We start from the raw sequence: 20,430 nt of genomic DNA, 5'->3' as shown, positions 1-20,430 counted from the left end.
AGAAAAAGAGGGGAATTTTGCCCTGCATCTTGACACACTCTTTTCCAGAAAGAGCTGAATGGTACACATTTTAGGATCATAGGTTCTAAGGTATCTGTTACAACCACTCACCTCTGTCATTACAGTATTAAAGCTGTCATGGCAATAGGTATATAAAAATGGGCATGACTGTGTCCTAGTAAGACTTTATTTACAAAAAACTGGCAAGCAATTCACAGAGTAGAGTTTGCCAACCTCTAATCCAGAGGGTTAGTTTGACTTTTTTATATTTCTTCCAGGAAAATTAAGCCAAAGAGAAGTAAAGATAAAACTAAGATTGATTATCTAGTATGTGTCAGAAAAGGGTTCTAGGCATTATATATACACACATTTATCTATTTTCATTCCTATTATTAGTCACTTGTCTATGACAGCTTTATCTCTTAGGAAAATAACTTCCATAACCTGATCCCTGATTCTGCTTTTCTTATATACCTCCTCAATTGATTCTGCCAGCATAATCTTTTAGATGTAAGATTATGCCAAATATTTAAGAAGAGAATAACACCAGTTCTGCACAATATTCTCTATAGAAGACAAAAGAGAAGGGGTCAGGTTTTCTTTCTTTCTTTTTTTTTTCTTACAGTCCCTTCTGTAGTTGCCAAACTGCTATATTCTGGCATAAGATTAGGTCACAAGAATTCAGAGAGGGAAACCCTGACTTATAAATGAATGTCTTATTTATTTATTTTTTATTTTATACATTTTTACTTCATTTTTCATTTTTGCACAATGTATGCATTTCCATCTTGGTTATATTCCCCATACAATTCCCCACCCTTATTTTGACCCTAATCCCTCCTCCCCCATCCCCTGTAGTTATGTCTCTGGTTTATAGTTGCTTGTTGATTTTGATTTTTACTTTATTATAATTAGCCTTATCCTGTTCCCTTATTTAGGTAATTCATATTATTAGGTCACTTTTACTCTGAATCAAAACTTAAAAACAGGGCCTCCCCGGTGGTGCAGCGGTTGAGCGCTGGGTTGTGAAGCTGCCCGCAGCCTCTGCAGCGCTGGTTCGATCCCCGGCTGCTCCCCGGCCACCGGAGGAGGATCCCGCATGGTGCGCAGACCTCTCCTGCTGCCCGCTGCTCCCCTCAGCAGTGTACTTCGGTCCTTCTGCCTGCTCTGCTCCCCTCTCTGGCTCTGGTGAATTCTCTCACCCTCCTGTGCTTCTGACTGTACCCAGTGTTTGTACAAATAAATAAATAAATAAATCTTAAAAAAAGAACATAAAAACATGCAGAATAATATTCCTTATGCATATGGACACAAAAGTGATCAACACAAATTAGCAAATTGAATCTAACAATTTATAAAAAGAATAATGCATAAATATCAAGCAGGGCTTATTTCAGGAAGGACAGGATGAGTCAGTATTTTTTAAATCATTCAAAGTAATCTATAACATCAAAAGATGCAAGAGCACATGATCTTGCCAATTGATGTAGAAAGAAGCACTTAACAAAACGTAACACCCATTATGAAACAATCTCTCGGTTAAGCTAGGAATAGATGGACACATTCTCAACCGGATTTAAAATATTATATAAAAACCTATAGCTGGGCTTCCCTAGTGACGCGAGGGGTTAAGCACAGCACTACGAAGTATCCACAGCCTCTGCAGCACAAGTTCAATCCCTGTCCAGCCAGGGAGCTACCCACATGGCGCAGCAGACCTCTCCTGACTCGCGCACTGCTCTCGTCAGCAGTGTATTTCAGTCAGTCTGTCTGTTATGTTCCCCGCTCTGTCTCCAGTGAATCCTCTCACCCCCTGCATCTCTGGCCTCTACCTCATCTCTTGTATGCATCATTAAATCTTTAAAAAATAATAATAATTATCATTTAGAATAATTTCAAGAAAGTAAAATACTCAGGTGTAAATCCAACAAAATCTGTATGGGGTCTGTATAATGAAAACTACATGATGACAATGAAAAGAAACAAAGACTTATGTAACTAGTCAAGGACTGGAATACCTAACATATAAATATGATAATGCTCTTGACCTATGTATTGATTTTGGGGAAACTGAGGCAGAAAGGCTTAAGGTTCTTTAATGAAGATACTAATAAACACACAAACCAAAGGCAAAGATGTATAGAACCCAGCTGTGCTTGACCTAAATTAATTTAGGTGGTTTCAGTAAGAGGCATCTAAAAAATGGTAGAAACATACTCAACAAATTTTAGACAATTTTAGTTGCTCATCGACTTCTTCAGGTTTTGTTGAGACATGCAGAGGCCTCTCACCCTGATAAGTGGTCTTCTTCCCTGAAGATGGTTGGCTTCCAGGAACAGGCCAGGTCAGACCCAACCCACTCTCGATTATCAGTCTTCTGAGACTTGCTAATAGGTTTCCTAACCTTCCTCCTTTTGAGACCAATTGAATTGTATGATAACATTGTTGTGATGTGGATCCTCAATAAATTCATTTGTGGTTATTTGCATTTGGCATGAGTTGTAAGTGAAACCTCCCACTTTGTGAAAGTTGGCACTGGAGAGGTCTGGATCTGACAAAACAACTTTCCAAATGGATCTTTAGTTTTATTTATTTACACATACAAGAGCTGGGGTGTAGGCCAGAGGTGTGGGGGGTGAGAAGATTCACCAGAGACAGAGTGGGGAACAGAACAGGCAGATCTACTGAAATACACTGCTGAGGGGAGCAGTGGGTGAGATAGGAGGGATCTGCTGAGCCAAGTGGGTTGCTCCCTGGCCAGCCGGGGAATCGAACTTGTGCTGCAGTGGCTGTTGATAGCTTGTTAGTGCTGTCTTGAACCCCTGTGCCACCAGGGAGGGCCCTGGATCTATAGTTTTAATGCAGTTAATATCACAGTCCCTAAAGGATTTTGCTGAAGCTGATTCTAAAATGAATATGGAGAGACAAAGTAATAGGATAGTTACAACAATTTTGAAAAAGGAGAATGGGGTTGGAGAAATCACAACACCCACAGTTGAGTCTATTTTTATGGTTATATTAAACAAAACAGTATGGCACTGCAGAAGGATAGAACTGTAGATTGATGGAACAGAACAAATTAGCACAGATAAGCACAAGTGATTTTCCGCAGCGAAGGAACGGTTTTCACCCATCTTCCCTGTAAGTTGAATTAATTGTATCTTCATCCTTTTGGTAGGTTGTAGTGTTAAATGCCTACCATTAAGATTTTGATTGTACTATAAATGCCTGACATTAAGCTTCTAATTGTTGAGGCATCCATTTCAAGAGACATTCATCTTGAATACTGCCACACAGCTATTAGCAAATCTACGAAATAAGAAATAAGGCTGCTCCCACCCATGAAGTTACCCTTTGAGAAAATCCAGATGACCTGAATCCTAGGGAATGCTTGAGTTATCCTGCCTCCACTCTCCTTTGCCCTAATTCCCACTCTTATGTTTCAAATTATCCAATAATTAGTGACCTTATAAAACCCAGTCTTCCCACGCTAATACCCTAATAGAGAAAGAGCCCCAGTTCCATACTCTGTTCCCATGTGGCTGCTGTGTGGCCCTTGGGTATGCTGTGTACCCACCAGAACTTGTATATAATAAATTGTCTTTTTCAGTCTTCCCTGATTTGCTTTTGTTTTTGTTTTGCCGAAGTATGTCCTGTGATCATAATAAGAACCACAAGGGTTGGCTCAGCCATTCAATTGATCACAGTGGGGAAAATAGTGGGAACTCACTATTAGTAATATTAGTTGGGTGAGTGTCTCAGGCATTTCCAGTGGAGAATATTGCCATTAATAAGCTTGGACTGTCAAGCTTTTGTCAAGTCCCAAATCAGTCATCTTTCATTTTGCTCTTTCTCTCACAACTTGACTTAATCTATTAAGAAATCCAGTAGTTCTTCCTTCAAAGCATTTCCAGAACGGGACTACTTCTCAGTTCTTCGAATTGTGACAAAATCTGGACCACCATCATCTTTTGTCTAAACTGTTGCAATTGATTTTTATTGCCATGGCTCAATAATTCCACCCTTTTTTGTTCTACATTCCATTATCCATACAATTGACAAAATAATTATTTTAAAAGTTAAAACAGATTATGTTTATCCTTGAACCAGCATCATCAAATGATTTTCTTTAAAAAAAAAATTATGTATACAAGAACTGGGGTACAGGCGAGAAGTGTGGGGGGTGAAAGGACTAACCAGAGACAGAGTGGGGAACAGAACAGGCAGATCTACTGAAATACACTGCTGAGGGGAGCAGCAGGCAAGGCAGGAGAGGTCTGCTGTGCCATGTGGGTAGGGATCGAACTTGTGTTGCTGTGGCTTCAGATAGCTTCATAGGTGTCTCTTAAGCCCTTGTGCCACCAGGGAGGCCCTTCAAATGGCTTTTCATCTCATTGAAGGAATAAAGTCCTAAACATGGGAATAAAAATCCTGCATTATTTGACATGGTCTCCACCATCATGCTTTCCTCAGATCCCCCCTTAGCCCTCTCTTTCTCTACCTTTGCTTGACTCTTCTGCAGTCACACAAGCTGCCTTGTTGTTTCTTGACCATGATAAATATACTCTAGCCTCATAGTTTCTGTACTTTGTGTTTTTTTTTTTTTTAATACTGGAAAATGTCTTCCTAGAGCTCAAAAAGATTCACTCCCTCACTCCCTTCAGGTCTCTGCTAATATAACATCATATCTGAGGGAGCTTTCCTGATAAAAAATAGAAACTTCTCATCCCTGTTATTCCCAATTCCTGTGACCTGCTTTGTCTTTTCCTATTCTGGGGGGTACATGCAACTGACTAAGAAATTAATGTTTTTTTAATTTATTAAGTTATAGCATAAGTAAAATTTAACTTACTTATGTAAGGTCAGAGATTTTTGTCCATTGGTTTGTTGCTATATCTTCAAAATCTGGAACAGTCTCCATCATATCATAGGTGCTCAGTAGATAAGTGTTTGATGATCCATTTTATTAAAAATGTGGCTGGAATGTCCAACTTAGAATCTATAAATATACTTGATAAAATCACTAAAGCTTTTCCGTCTATGCAAATAAATTTTTATACGTCATTTTAGTAAATATTTTAGGTTGTATGAAACATTAATATTTCATTTTTCATGTCTTTAACATAGACCAATCTTTTTATTGTGCATTCCTCCAAAGTTTCTATGATATTCTTGTTGAAAGTTCACAATGTGCTGCTCATCATTTTATCTTCTATGACTTATCATTATTACATGAAGAATCTCGATTGCATAATGGGTTGTTATTTTTTTGCCAAAACTTAATAAGTGCTACTCTTCAGTGCATGATGGCTTTATCTATGTGGTCTATCTAGTTTGTTTCAGTACAAACATAATTCAAAGAAAAATCAATGTCTTTGGGATTTTTTTTTCCCAACCAAATGTGTGTATTGTAGCTTCAATCAACAAAATCATGCATTCCCATTTTGAAAAGAGGTTGGGTAATATTTACTAATAAATATATTTTCTTCTTAATAAATTCAAAGACAAATATAAAACTTAAAGTCATAACTGACAACTGTTTTATTTCTGGAACTTCTATTAGGAGCCTCCTAAAGAGGAATAGCTTTTGTTTTTATATGGCAGCTGAAAACAAGAAAGGATATCAGAGTATAAATAAGGTTATATGACATAAGAGCCATGAGGTTCATCTTTTCTACAAGATGAGATGACTACAATAAACACAAGAAGACAGGACAAAAAAGAAATGAGTAAGCATCCGTAATATACCTAATTCTGTAGGAAATTACTGTCAGAGAAAATGCTTCATAAGCAGAGAAGCATAACATTTACCCTTGAGTTGTCTACAATCTAGCTCATAGGATAAGCCAAACCACAACTCCCACCACATGACAACAGATGAAAGAGAGACAAATTATTACTGAGTTTTGGGTTCCAAAGTCTCTTAGGGACACTGGGAACTTGCAGGGAATCCAGAGAAAAGCCACAGAGATGATTAAAGAGTGTAAACTGGGACCTTTGAGGATAGGTTAAAGAAATTGGGATTATTTAGATTGAATGTGAGGAGATTTCATAATAGCTTTAAAAAAATACACAGTGTTAACTAATTGATAACACAGTGTTAACTAATTGATTATTCACAGAGTGAGAAGAAATGGGCAAAAATGTGCTGCCTGAACAGTTTGGGTTAAACATATAGAAAGGGGAAGTTTGGGGAGATTGAATATAGAATGGATGCTTTACGATATATTTTCTTTTGGTTCATTTAATTTCTAAAATTAAAAAAAAAAAGAAGTTCATGGAAAAGCAGAGAGTGAAAGTAAGTCATTTAAGGCTATAATAGTAGATGACTTCTCAAATATCTTCCAGGTGTGTGACCCTTACGCCTTATTAAGCTTTGTCCAGTTTTACAATAGGCTTAGTGCCACGTTAATATTTGTATATCACTAATTAAACCTACATAGTGAAATTTTATTTATTTTATATATTTTTAAAGATTTATTTCTACATACAAGAACTGGGGTATAGGCCAGAGGTGTGGGGAGGTGAGAGGACTCACTAGAAACAGTGGGGAGCAGAACAGGCAAACTGACTGAAATACACTGCTGAGGGGAGCAGCGGGTGAGACAGGAGAGGTCTGCTGCACCATGTGGGTAGCTCCCTGGCGGGGGATTGAACTTGAGCTGCAGTGGCTGTAGATAGCTTCATAGGCTGCATCTTAACCCCTTGTGACACTAAGGAGGCCCCCATACTGAAATTTTAAATGCATGGCATTTTGTATCCACTTATAGTTAGGCTCACCAAAATATCAAAATAATATATTATTTACGTTCTTTTTTTATGAAATGTATTTTATAGTTTCTTGGTGTATTATGTGTAGTCTTCTGGCATATAAAGCCAGATTGGCAATAAAAATTAGTTCCTTCGGGATTATTTACCCTACGTTTAGTATCTCCAAATAGTTTTTGTACCAAAGAAATGTGAAGTAATCAGGCGATTTTTTACTTTTTTCCCCACTCTTTTTTTTTAATTACTTATTAAATACTAGTTAAAATAAAAGGAGTGCTAATGCAATGACTATGAAAATAATTTTTTTCCAGTCCAAAGGCATAATGTAATTGAAAGCTCATAAGAGGGATACTCTTGACACAGTTCATCTCTCCAAATGCTTAAATAATGTTTGATTACTCCCAAGCCAAATTTTAAACAGTCTAAACAAACCCAAAATTCTTTAAAACCCCAATTCTCATTGTTTGTTTTTGCAGTGGGTTTTCTTCTTGGTAATAAAGATCCTGAAATCTTAATAAAGTTGGAAACTTACTTAAATTCAGTGATGAAGAAATTGGACCAATACTTAAGGAAATTGTTTACCAAGATGCTTAAAAATGATTGCATTTTAAGTATTGTTCCATTTAAGAGGTGAAATTAAACTTCTTTAGAGCAAAACTGCCATATATGCCTCATCATTGGAATATGCTTTGTACAATCTTAAAGGGAATTAGGTGTCTCATCAACGAGGCAAATAAATCTGAATTTATATCCTAAAAAGGCAAGATATGGATTCCAGTAATGGTGTATTAAAACACACTCTTGTGTACTTACCTACATTAGAGTATTTCAAAGTAATGGAAATCCTGGTCATCAAACCTCTCTTCATTAATTTCACACTGAGCACATATAAACAAGTAGATCAACTCAGCACAGACTTGCTGAGTCTTTCAACCTCATCCCTTTACCTATTTTTTAGCTTCATTTATTGTAATGTTGGAATTGGATTTGACCACTTTCTCTGATTTATGAATCAATTCAAGTTGGAAGTAAAATTTTTATGGCATGTGGGCCTCCCCTGGTGGCGCAGCGGTTGAGCACTGGGCTGCGAAGCTGCCCACAGCCTCTGCAGCGCCGGTTCGATCCCTGGCCTCCGGTGAGGGTCCAACATGGCGTGCAGACCTCTCCTGCCAAGCCCGCTGCTCCCCTCAGCAGTGTACTTCAGTCGATCTGCCTGTTCTGTTCCCCGCTCTGGCTCTGGTGAATTCTCTCACCCTCCCGTGCTACACACTGTACCCAGTGCTTGTATAAATTAATAAATAAATCTTTAAAAAGAAATTTTTATGGCATGAGATTTCTTACTTTTAATCAAGACAAAACTATAAGGAAACAAATAAAGCAGCCTCATTCTGTCTTTATTTATCACATCTTCAAATATTTTAATCTTGGTTTTAAAGAATAATAATTGTGGTCACCCAGCATTAGGAGAATGATATAGTCATTGTGTTCATAAGAGAAATGATACTCTGAAGAGCAGAGTTTAACAGATGTCTATGCTTCTGTTCACAGTATCCTTTTCTGTAGCATTCTGTGGCCAGATTGCAAATATAATATATATATATTTTTTTTTTCTTAGAAAAGTGGGAGTTTTATTTAGCAATATAGGTCAAGACTGAAGAAGTGTGATACTTTTGGAACACCTGCAATCAGAGTAACCCATTTAAAGACATTTTATTCTATATGAGCTAGGATACAGAAAAAGGGGCCATCTGGGTAAAATTATGATCACCAGCTTTTTGCCTCTGAAGTTTTCAGATATATGCTTTTCCACTAAGGCTCTATTTAGGCAGAAATTAAATTTCCACCCTTATCAGCTGTGCAGGCTTCTATGGAGTCATGCCCAAAGAGCTTAATCCAGACAGCAGTGTTTTGTCATCCACAAATCTCCTCTATTCTAATCTTTGGGTGTGTTTAGAAATATGAATGTGGTCTTTTCATAGGCCAGGCTACAAACTGGAGGCATATCAGGCAGCAGAAAATATGAGCTCATGGAGGGGGGGCTTAGGTATTTTACTTTAAAATGACAAAGAGGATGTTCTTGATCTCAAAGAAATTCTTTGGCTCGTTATTGAATTTCTCATTTTTTAATATTTATTTATTTATGCATATAAGTGCTGGGGTGAGACCAGAGATGCCGGGGAGGAAGTGAAATTATTCACCAGAGACAGAGTTGGGAACAGAACAGGCAGATCAACTGAACTACACTGCTGAGGGGAGCAGCGGGCGAGACAGGAGAGGTCTGTGCCATGTGGGTAGCTCCCTGCCCCAGGAATCAAACTTGTGCTGCAGTGGGTGGGGATAGCTTCACAGAGCTGCATCTTAACCCCTTGTGCCACCAGGGAGGCCCTTGAAGTGCTCTTAAAGAAGTGTATTACTGAGAAAACAGGTCCAAATTAAGATCCTTTCGGAAACAGCATTTTGGTATATTTTTGATTATTCGTAATAAGAATTTTCAAGTGAATTAAATGTAAAGCAAAATGAATTCAATAGAAAGTCCCTATTTTGGGGACAGTTATAATGAAGGACATTGTTGCAAGAAGAAACAGCAAGTGTAGACTGTCATGTGCTATGTAGATGCTCATGGGAGAGAACAAGTTGAAATATTTTTACTCACAGCTACTGAGCCACTGACTAGTACCCTCTTGATAAGGTTTGATTTGCAAGTAATTCAGGTGATATCTGCATGTACAAAGATAGGAATTTAACACTCAGGAGAGAGTGGGGCATTGCAGGATGTGGTAGAAATGGAAGGGGCACTGGGAAGATGTATTGTGATTGATTAAAAATGAGTTAAGGCACAGAGAAGAGATACGCACATACAAGACAAAGCCACCTAGTCTTCTCCACCATATCTTTTTTTAAGATTTATTTATTTATACAAGAACCAGGGTACAGGCCAGATGCGTGGGAGGGTGAGAGGATTCACCAGAGACAGAGCAGGGAACAAAACAGGCAGACTGACTGAAATGCACTGCTGAGGGGAGCAGCAGGCGAGACAGGAGAGGTCTGCTGCGCCATGTGGGACCCTCACTGGCCGGCTGGGATCGAACCCTCACTGCCGAGGCTGTGGACAGCTTCACAGCACTGCACTGAACTGCCTGCGCCAGCAGGGGAGGCCCACCACCATATCTTTTTACTAATGCATTAATGATCTAAAAGACATGCAAGGTAGTTAAGGATATCCACTAAGATGTTGAGGAGGGCATCCTGATGGGAAGGTTAAGTGTAAAACTTCATGCTCTCATTCAAGTCACTTGGGTGGAAAAGTGATTTTAACCATCATTAACTCCTGGCTGCTTTGGATTTCTCAATATTGTTGGCATGAGCACCTTATACAATATCATAAATATTTTCAGAATCATATTTGAAGATATGCAAGGAAGTATGTGTGAGACACACATGCACACTGTTTATAGTTTAAAGTCCCTTTTATGTTTATGTCACCTTGAACTTGTATCTTTATTTTCCTTGAACTAGCTATTCTATCTATTCTATTTATTTTATTGTATATGAACTGAATTATGATGCAATAATACATTTATAATGTGAATAGCATATAGCTGTATATAAAAATATTGGGAATAATTTCTTTGGGAATATGGCAGTAATAGCAGCTAAGTCCTTTGAAATAAATCATTTGTATTGCCCATTTTGATAAATTTCTAAAAACAATTGATAATGAAATAAGTAACTCTTGGGCCTGTCTGGTGGTGCAAGTGGTTAAGCACCACACTATGAAGCAATCTGCAACCTCTGTAACACGAGTTCCATCCCCAGCCAGCCAGTGAGCAACCCATATGGTGCAGCAGACCTCTCCTGACTCACCCGCTGCTTCCCTTAGCAGTATATTTCATCAGTCTGCCTGTTCTGTTCCTCTTTCTGTCTCTGGTGAATCCTCCCACTGCCTGGATCTCTGGCCTGCACCCCAGCCCTAGTATGCATAAATAAACAAATCTTAAAAAAAAAAAGAAATAGGCAACTCCTAAAATAAATATATTTTAGTGGCTGTAGGTGGTTTGTAATGAATTAATAAGCTTTTTTGATTTAATATCTTCTGCACCTATTCAGTGTGATCATAACCATTCATTATAAGAATTCAGAAATAGAAATAAACCATTACAGCAAGTGGTCCCTCTCAGATTTTTCTAACTTCAATATGTGTGCTTTGACTATTTTTAGTTTCAATAATTCTAGTTTGGGTTCATCGCTCATATCCTTTGGGAAAGTAGTAAACACACTGATAGCTCTCAGTGTTTAGATATTTTCTTTTCTAATAACATTATAAATTAGTCCTTAATGTATATAATAAAGCATGTTGGTTGAAATCAATATGGAATATTCTTTAGGGGAATAAATGCAAAGTACATTTTTAGATTTATAAGATATTTCTAAATGCTTGCAAAATCCATGGCAATATGTTTTAAATTGTTTCAGTAACATGATCTCTCATTGAAAATTAGATCCTTAAAATTCAATTATGTGTGTATGTGTGTGCATATTTGTTCAATTCTGGATATTCTATCTGCTATAAGTTACTTGGGGAGTTAGCATCTACCATTCTGCCTTTTTCTATCTGTGATTACACAAGTAGCACTTTTAGATGAAGATGTTAGCTTTTTATTTTCACATGAGATTGTATGTAATTATTTGTAGTTGTCCTATCTTTGACATCAAACATTAATCACTACAAGGGTCACCCTTTTCTGTCCAATAGCACAATTAAAGAAAATTTTCTCTTGCAGACAAATATAACTCACCTTAATAAAATCTAAATGGAAGCAGGTATACTGAACCAAAAATGAATTTGGGACATTCAAGATGATTTATTGCCTTACATGCTGTTTTGCATCTTTTTTGGAAAACAAGTATACTATAAGGTTATAAGTTATTTTTTTGTAGCTAGAATTTCTGGGCTCAAAATTCATTCACTTGTCCTTTGGAAAGCTATGTGTTATATGTCTAACTTTCCTTATCTATAATATAGAACTAAAAATGTTGGTAGGTCATAAAGCTTTTATAAGATTTAATTGAGACAATGCATGTAGAAGATTTATTAGATTATCTAATTCATAGCTGACATTCAATATGTATTAGTTATTATTTGATTTTTCCTAATCAAGAAAGAGTAATTAAACACTAAATTGCTAATATAGACATGAGGATGATTAGGATACTATTCAGCTATAAAAGGATGGACCAAGAGAGGTATTATGTTTAGTGAAATAAATCATATGGATAAAGTCAAAACACTATATGATTTCACTCATACATGGTATATAGAGAAATCAAACAAATGGATGAACTAACAAAAATAAACATTTAGGCTACAAGACCAAATTTGTGGCTGGCAGAAAGGGTAGGGGAGTGGATTATCAGGTTAAAAAAAAAAAGTTTAATTGTATGGTGAAGGATAGAATTGGACATTTCATGATGAAATTCATTAAAGTAGTATATGTAGATATTGATATATAAGACACACACTTGAAACATATGTTATATATAATACAATGTTCTTTCAATACAAATAATCATATAAAATTATATTCTTTGGGAAAGTCACATGCATGGATGATCAAAGCATAGTTCTAGAAGTCTGGCCATTAAAGCCCAGAGTTGGGCAATGCAGAAAGACCATTTAAGCTGCAAAGCTCCCAATGGGTTGGCTGGAGCTGCCAACTTCTCCCTCTACCATGCCTGGCCTGCTTCCCCTTCTTTGGAAGAAGAGCTTGGACTGATTTTAGGGGCAGTCCCTTACAAATATTTTGTACACTAAACTCTGTTTTAGAACCCAACCTGCAACCTTGCTTTACAAAAGCATTTTTTAAAAACATGCTAGAATTGACAACAAATAAATGCTCAGTTCAAAAAAAAAGAAAAAAAAAACATGTAAGAATCTTCATAACCAAAAATATTATTTAAGTCTGACTTACCTGTCTTCAATTGCGTCCAGTTAGGACCTTGTAAGGGTGTGTCATTTTAATGAGTTTCTTAATTTTATCCCATGCATTCTTAACCCAAAGATCAGATCTCCACCATTCTATAGAAATCACTGTAAGCAACTTATGTATTATGTTATAAGATATACTTAACCAATGGAATATGATATTTCCCAAAGTATTCATTAATGACTTATTTTATAGCAACACATATTTATTTTAAAGGATTAATCAGGCAAGTACTTGGCATTTTTGTGAGACCTAAAAGAATCAAAGGAGCTTTGGGAGGAAGAGAGTAGGGCTAGTTCTTCTGTACATATCAGGAGCTTAATGGAGAAACAGCTAATTTACAATGTCTTTTATTGATATAGCAAATAAAATATTTGTGTGCATTAGATTACAGACCCTATGCTAATACCAGTGGTGAGGAAAAAAAAAAAAAAAAACAATGGATGTGTCATCCATATCATTCAGCTACTTTATGTTGTGTGAGACAAATAATCTCATAATTATCTACAAAATTTTACCTGTGGTAAGTTTTTTTTTAAGATTTATTTATTTATTTATACATGCATTGGGTACAGTCAGAAGTGCGGGAGGGTGAGATAATTCACCAGAGCCAGAGCGGGGAGCAGAGCAGCAGAAGGACCGAAGTACACTGCTGAGGGGAGCAGTGGGCAGCAGGAGAGGACTGCGCGCCATGTGGGACCCTCCTCAGGTGGCCGGGGAGCAGCCGGGGATTGAACCGGCGCTGCAGAAGCTATTTCGGGGAGGCCCTACCTGTGGCAAGTTTTAAGGGAGAAAAAAGGTTATTTGCTTCTTTGAGATATTTTATAAAGGGAATTTACCTTCTTAGAAGTGACTATTGAATAAAGATCTGAAAAATGAGTAGAAGTTACCTATATGATGACAGGATGAAGAACATTTCATGTAAATGCAGGAACATTTGCAAAGGTCCTGAGGAGGAGACAGTTTGGCATTTGATGATAGAAAGGTAGATAGATAGGGGGAGAGAAAAGAGAGAGAGAGAGAGAGAGAGAGAGAGAGAGAGAGAGAGAGAGAGAGAGAGAGAGAGAGAACACAGAGAGTGATGATTGGTTTGTGAAGTTCAGGACACAAGGGAGAAGAGTAGAAGCTAAAGAAATATTATAATCTCATTATCCTGGGAGCTCCCTGGTGGCCTAGGGGTTAAGTCTCAACATTATTACCACCAACGCCTGAGTTCGTTCCCCAGCCAGGGAGCTAACTGACATGGTGCAGCAGACCTCTCCTCTCTTGCCTGACTTTCCTTACCAGTATATTTCAGTAGATCTGCCTCCTCTGCTCTCCACTCTCTCTCTGGTGAATCCCCTCACCCCTGCCCCTCTGGCCTACACCCCAGTTCTTCTACACACACACACACACACACACACACACACAAATATAACCTATGTTGTTCAAAGTGAAATATTGGAAATTAGAGGGGAAGTGATTTTGTCCTATACCAGTTTATGGAATAGGAAAGTTTGCATAATGACCTCCAGGGTGTATAGTTTTCATAACTGGTTGGGTGATTATTTAATTATGTGTCAGAGAAGGACTTCTAGAAAGTGTCCAGGATTGTAAGAGGACTAAGTTTAAGACATGTGACTTTTGTACATTCACAAGGAGATGTCAAGTAGCTGAATCTATGAAACTTCATTGAATGAGGATAAAAGATTCTTAGTCAGACAGATTTTGAAATGAGAATTCAAGTTACATCTGATTAGTTAAATTTTCTCAGTCAAGTAAGAGACTCATTACTGGTAATGAGTGAAGACAGAGGTAGAGAGAAAAGAACAAAAAACTACAGAGAAAAAGAGAGAAGTATGGAGATTGAAATTAGTCCTTGTTGTTGCTATGAGCAAGGGAGTAGATGCTTGTGTTGGGGGAGGACATGGAAATGACTGCAGAATACAACTAGGCTATATAAGTTCTCTACATTTTGATTTGGTCATACTGAGCCAAATGCTACAAACACGGATTGCTGTAAAATTGAATCATGTCACTGAATTATGAAAAAGGGTAACCCTATGTTGATCGTGATCTTTGTTGATTACATTTTAAATTTATCATGCCTTTTCTGTGAATCAAAGTCACTTTTTGCTGATTAATGTTGAAAAAGCTTTTATATACTTTGATGAACTGAGCTGAAAACAATTTCTAGTTTTTCTGCCACTAATTTGCATTGGCTTTTTTTGGTTGTTGTTGTTTTAGAATTGCTATTAGATGAATGACAGCATTCAAAAGGAGGCTAAGAGTAAGGATCCAAAATATTTGTGGTTTCAACTCACTCCTTTTCCCAGTCCTTGAATTCTGTAAGTGAGTGGATGAAGAGATTGTTTTCTAAATCCCTAGATCCATTGTAACATAAGTGAAGAAAATTGATTGTTAGCTGCAAACCTTTATGCATGCATTGAAATATTCTGTGTGCTTTAGCATATGTGAATTTGGGTCCATATCTCTCAAGGTAACAGTCATAGAAAATAGTTCTATCATAGCCATCATATCTAGAGTTTATGGATATTATTTCAACAGAACTAATGTCTAAGTATTGTATTCATTATTCAGAGGATATCTTTACTCTTTAATACCTCTTACATTTAAAATGCAAACTAAGCAGATTACGGTAAGTCAGTTGCCATGTATGAAATGTGTGTATATGAAAAAGAATGAGCTTATTGGTAACCGAAGAAACAAAACAGATCCACAATTTAATCACATAAGTCATTTCTTAAATGCTAAAACATATTTTAGAGAAACTTGATTTGAACATCTTCCAGTTTCAAATAGAAGCTGTATGGGCAATGAGGCTTTCTGCCAGTCAAATGTCATTTATCTACAGTTGTTCCCTTACATGTAAATATGAAGGAACAAAGCAAAGAAACAGACATAATTACAACAAGATAAACCCTAGAAATCTGACTGCGAGATTGAGGCTTCCAGAAGGGGGAGTGGGAAGCAAAGGATCATGGGTGTTTTGGTATTGGGTGTGGTTTGGTGACCCATATCTGAAGAGGTGTGAACCCGTACCTCTAAGTTATATACAGCATTCTAAACCAATGTTGTCTCAATTAAAAAAATAATAATAATACGATTAAAAAAAAAACAAGTGTTGCGTGCTCCTACTCTTTTTTTTAAATTTATATATTTTACATCATTTTTCATTTTTGTACAATGTATGCATTTTCATCTTGGTTATAGTCCCCATACAATTCCCAACATCACTTGTAATCTGGGAAATGCAAATCAAAACCACAATGAGATACCTTCTCACACCAGTGAGAATGGCACATATTAAAAAAACTAGCAACAACAAATGTTGGCGAGGTTGTGGAGAAAAAGGAACTCTTCTGCACTGCTGGTGGGAGTGCAAACTGGTCCAACCACTATGGAGAGCTGTGTGGAGATTTCTGGACCTACTAAACATAGAGCTTCCATATGATCCAGCAATTCCACTCCTAGGTATTTACCCAAAGGACACAGAAACATCAATTTCAAAGAACACCTGCACCCCTATGTTTATAGCAGCACTATTTACAATAGCTAAGCTTTGGAAACAACCCAAATGCTAAAAACAGGTGATTGGATAAAGAAGATGTGGTCCATGTACACAATGGAATATTACTCGGCTCCTACCCTTTTTTAACCTTTGAGTTTGACAGATAATTTGATTTTTTTGTGTGCCTATTATTCCCCACCATTAGCCTTGCCCCAAATTAACTTGATCAAGTAGAAAGAGGAAAATGTTATTCTGTTATTAAACTCTGCCCAGACCACTTGCAATAAAGAAAAAAAAAATTGAGATTCAATGGGGTATTAATTTCTTGAGTTATCACTGTCATATTCATTGGAGTTTTATATTAATATAGATTTATCTCCCTCTTTTTTCTTTAATCATTTAATTCATTAGATTTTTTGATATCTAAATTTTGAGCATTGTTTATCTGGAGCATATTAGAAGTGAAATCAATAAATTCATATGCCAAGTCTATTGGTATCATTTATTTTAAAACTCTAGGAACACGAAAAATGAGTAGAATTTCAGTTGACTCTGAAATCATTCTTGGAGATAGATTTCTTTCTTTGTGGAACCATAGATTTATAATGTTTATATATATTCAATGATGTAAATATTTTTGCTTACAATATTTTTAAATCATGAACTAAATTTAGATTTGAAAATCTGCTACTTTGCAAATTGCATGAATGTTTCATGTGTGGGTGTGTGGGAGGGGCTATGCGTGCTTATGAGTCTGGTGGTTGTGGAGGGTGGGAAAAGGCAGATGAGTCAGATGCTCAGGCTGAAAAACAAATCAACATGGACCTCCCTTTTGTGTGGAGGGTTATGTTTTAGAACAATGAAAATCTGTCACAACCAGGAAAACTAAGTAATTGTGCTAACCTGCTAAAGATCCCTTTGTACTCTTTAATCGATTCAGAGCATGAAGTTTTATTTCCACCCACTACAACATACTCACAGGTGCAAATAGCAACGAACAGCACATTGCTTGAAGGTCCCTGGCTATGCTCATTTGGAAGCTGGGGAGAAAAATATGCTGAGATACACTTGTGAATCTAAACATCTAAGACCTCTTGGAATTTATTTTTTAAGGAATGTTACAAGTCATAATTCATATATAAAATACAGTATTGATTTTTGTCCCTTGCAAAATACATATATTTCATAGCTAACATGTGAATTTATTTCAGTAGATACTAAGGCTCTTATCGAATTACATGATGGTGGTTTCCCTATATCAAATTCTTTATTATTCTCTTTCTTGGAAAACAATAAATTTTAGCCTATCTTTCAGTGTTTGAGAAGGTGGAACTTTCACGAATCAATCTCAAAAGCAGAGAAGGAAATAAAATACTGCATATGACATCTAGATATTGAATATTATCTTAATTTGGTATTCTGACAAATAAAAATGATTATAATCACAATCACAAATCACAGTATTAGTCCAACAGTTACAGTCCTAAACTTTAGTTGGCATTACAATTACCCAGATCATTTATGAACTTTGGAAACATAGGCTCGCCACTATTGGATAAAGATATATTTTTGCTTTAAAAACTGTTTTACATTTCAAAGTATTGTCAAAGCACTATGGACAGCTATATTTGACAAGTACAAGTGCTTTATTTAGGAACATGCCATCTTGTGTTGTAAACTCACCTGAATACACTATTCATTTGAAAAACATTTAAACTTGAAAGAGAAGGGGGAAATGCAAAGAAAACATTATAGACCTATGCTCATTAGGAAATTTGGCCCACAAATGTGTTTCTGTTTTTTATGGCTCCATAATAAAACTGCCATAGGCATAGTGAAGAAGATAAGTATGCGAGGAGTCCCATTAACCTTTTCCCAGAAACCTAGGCTTTCATATTCATCTGCTAATGTGACATCTCCATTTGATGTCTAAAAGACATGTTGCATGTAATATGTAGATAAGTGAGCCCTTAATATTTTTAAATATTCTCCTCCAGTCTTGAACAATTTAGTAAATATCTATTTCACCCGGGATATAAATATGCAAAGTCACCTTATGTTTCTCTTTTTCTTTCATACACCCCATCAATCCTCAGGTTCTATGGACTCTGCCTTACCTTTCACTACAGTTTTATGCTGAATCTCCATTCTCTTTCACTTGAAAGATTGCATAGTCTCCTAAGTAGTCCCCCATTTCCACCACTGATCCCATTCAGGGACTTCAGGACCTTGGCCAAAGAGAAGTTGTTATAACTAGAGTCTTATGTCATTGCTCAACTCAAAACTCTTCTGTGGTATCCCAATTTTCTCTGAGTAAAACTGCAAGGTCCACAGCCCACAGCCTCTGCAGCACTGGTTCGATCCCCAGCTGCTGGGTAAGGGTCCCACAAGGCGCACAGACCTCTTCTGCCACACCCGCTGCTCCCCTCAGCAGTGTACTTCGTCATTCTGCCTGTTCTGCTCCCCACTCTGGCTCTGGTGAATTCTTTCACCCTCCCACGCTTCTGACTTTACCCAGTGCTTGTATAAATAAATAAATAAATCTTTAAAAAAAATAAAACTGCAAGGTACTACAAAATCTAGTTGCCTATTTTTTCCTATCATCTCAAATTCTTTTATTCTGTGTCTTAATCATTATAAGACAGACATGCTTATCTTCCATCTGTCCCTCAAGCCCTAAAGATAAGCTTCTGACTCAGGAAGTCTTCCTGGATTACCCTTTCAAATACATTCATAATTTCCCTTCTCCATTTCTCAGAAGCCCTGTATTTACTGTTCTTTCTGTACTTTTAGAGTTTGCCAGCCATTATAGCATGTATAAACATATAGCCTTATTCAAATACAGTAGATGTTTACCTCTCCAATTCATAATAGTCCAAGTTAGGTGATCCTGGTAGGAAGAATTCTTATTGATGGAGCGTTTTCTCCATATGCTGATTCCATTTCCTTTCTATATTATGACTCAACACCTCACAAGGTCAGGTGTCAGAGGTATGAGTTTTGACAAAATTTAGCCCACAAATGTGTTTTTTTTTTTTAATGGCTCGATAATGAAAACAAGTAAAAAAAAAAGTATAACATTTTTAAGGTATTGTGAAAAAAACAGCAGAAAACTATGCATATGTATATGACCCATCAACCTAAAATATTTAATATCTAACTCCTTAAAGAAAAGCTTGCTAACTCTTGGTTGAGAGCTTAAACCACAGATTAAATCTAGATTAAATGAATCAACTACAGGTCTTAATGTCACATAAGTTTTCTTTTACTTATCCCTTTAAAAGTGAAAAAAAAAAAAATCTTTGTGAGCCAAACTAAAGAGGTATTTGGCCTGAAGATGTAGAATGTTGAAACCAACTTCTGGTCATTCATTCAGATTGGAGATGAAGGTGTTTTCTAGACTTTCATCCCAATAGACATACTGGACTTCTTAATTAGGAAGTATGAAAATTGTAAGTTTTTTTTAATAAAGTGTTGAAATACTGCCATTTGCAATAACATGTATAGACCTTGAATGTATTATACTTAGTGAAATAAGTCAGAGAAAGATGAACACCATATGTGAAAAATAAAGAAAAAAATATAATAAAACAAAACAAAGGCCTAGACTATAAGTACAAAATATTGGTTACCACAAGGGAAAGAGGTGAAGGGTGAGTAAATCAGGTAAAAGGGGGTCAACTGCATGGTGAAGGAAGGAAACTAGAATTTTGGTAGTGAATAGCATGTGGTACATATAGAAGTCGATGTATAATGTTGTCCACCTGAGAGCTATATAATGTTATAAACCAGTGTTACTTAAGTAAAAATAAAACTGTCAATGAAACATCTTCACCTTGTGTCTAAATAGTACCATTTTCAAAAGGGGATAGGAGAAAAGACATTAGCTTACTCTTTGATGGTAAAAGATACTCTGATTGGTAATATAATCCAGCAGTGGGTTGGTGTACAGTGGAAACAAAAGATTTTAGTTGTCAAAGTACTAGGCAAGGGCTTGATGATTATTGTTACTTGTGCTGGAATTTTTTCTTTAGTTGCTTGTAGGGTGAGCTATAGGGGAAAATAATTACTGTGCAAATCAGAGCAAAGAATGCTGGTAAAAAGGGACTTTCTCCCATAAGTTCTGATAGTTTAAGGCACAAAGAACCTGTCACTTTAAATAGCTCT

The sequence above is a fragment of the Talpa occidentalis genome, unplaced genomic scaffold (assembly GCF_014898055.3).
Source record: "Talpa occidentalis isolate TD23 unplaced genomic scaffold, MPIMG_talOcc4v2.1 talOcc4.2, whole genome shotgun sequence".
Taxonomy (NCBI): Eukaryota; Metazoa; Chordata; class Mammalia; order Eulipotyphla; family Talpidae; genus Talpa; species Talpa occidentalis.
Note: the sequence above shows the minus strand (reverse complement) of the source record.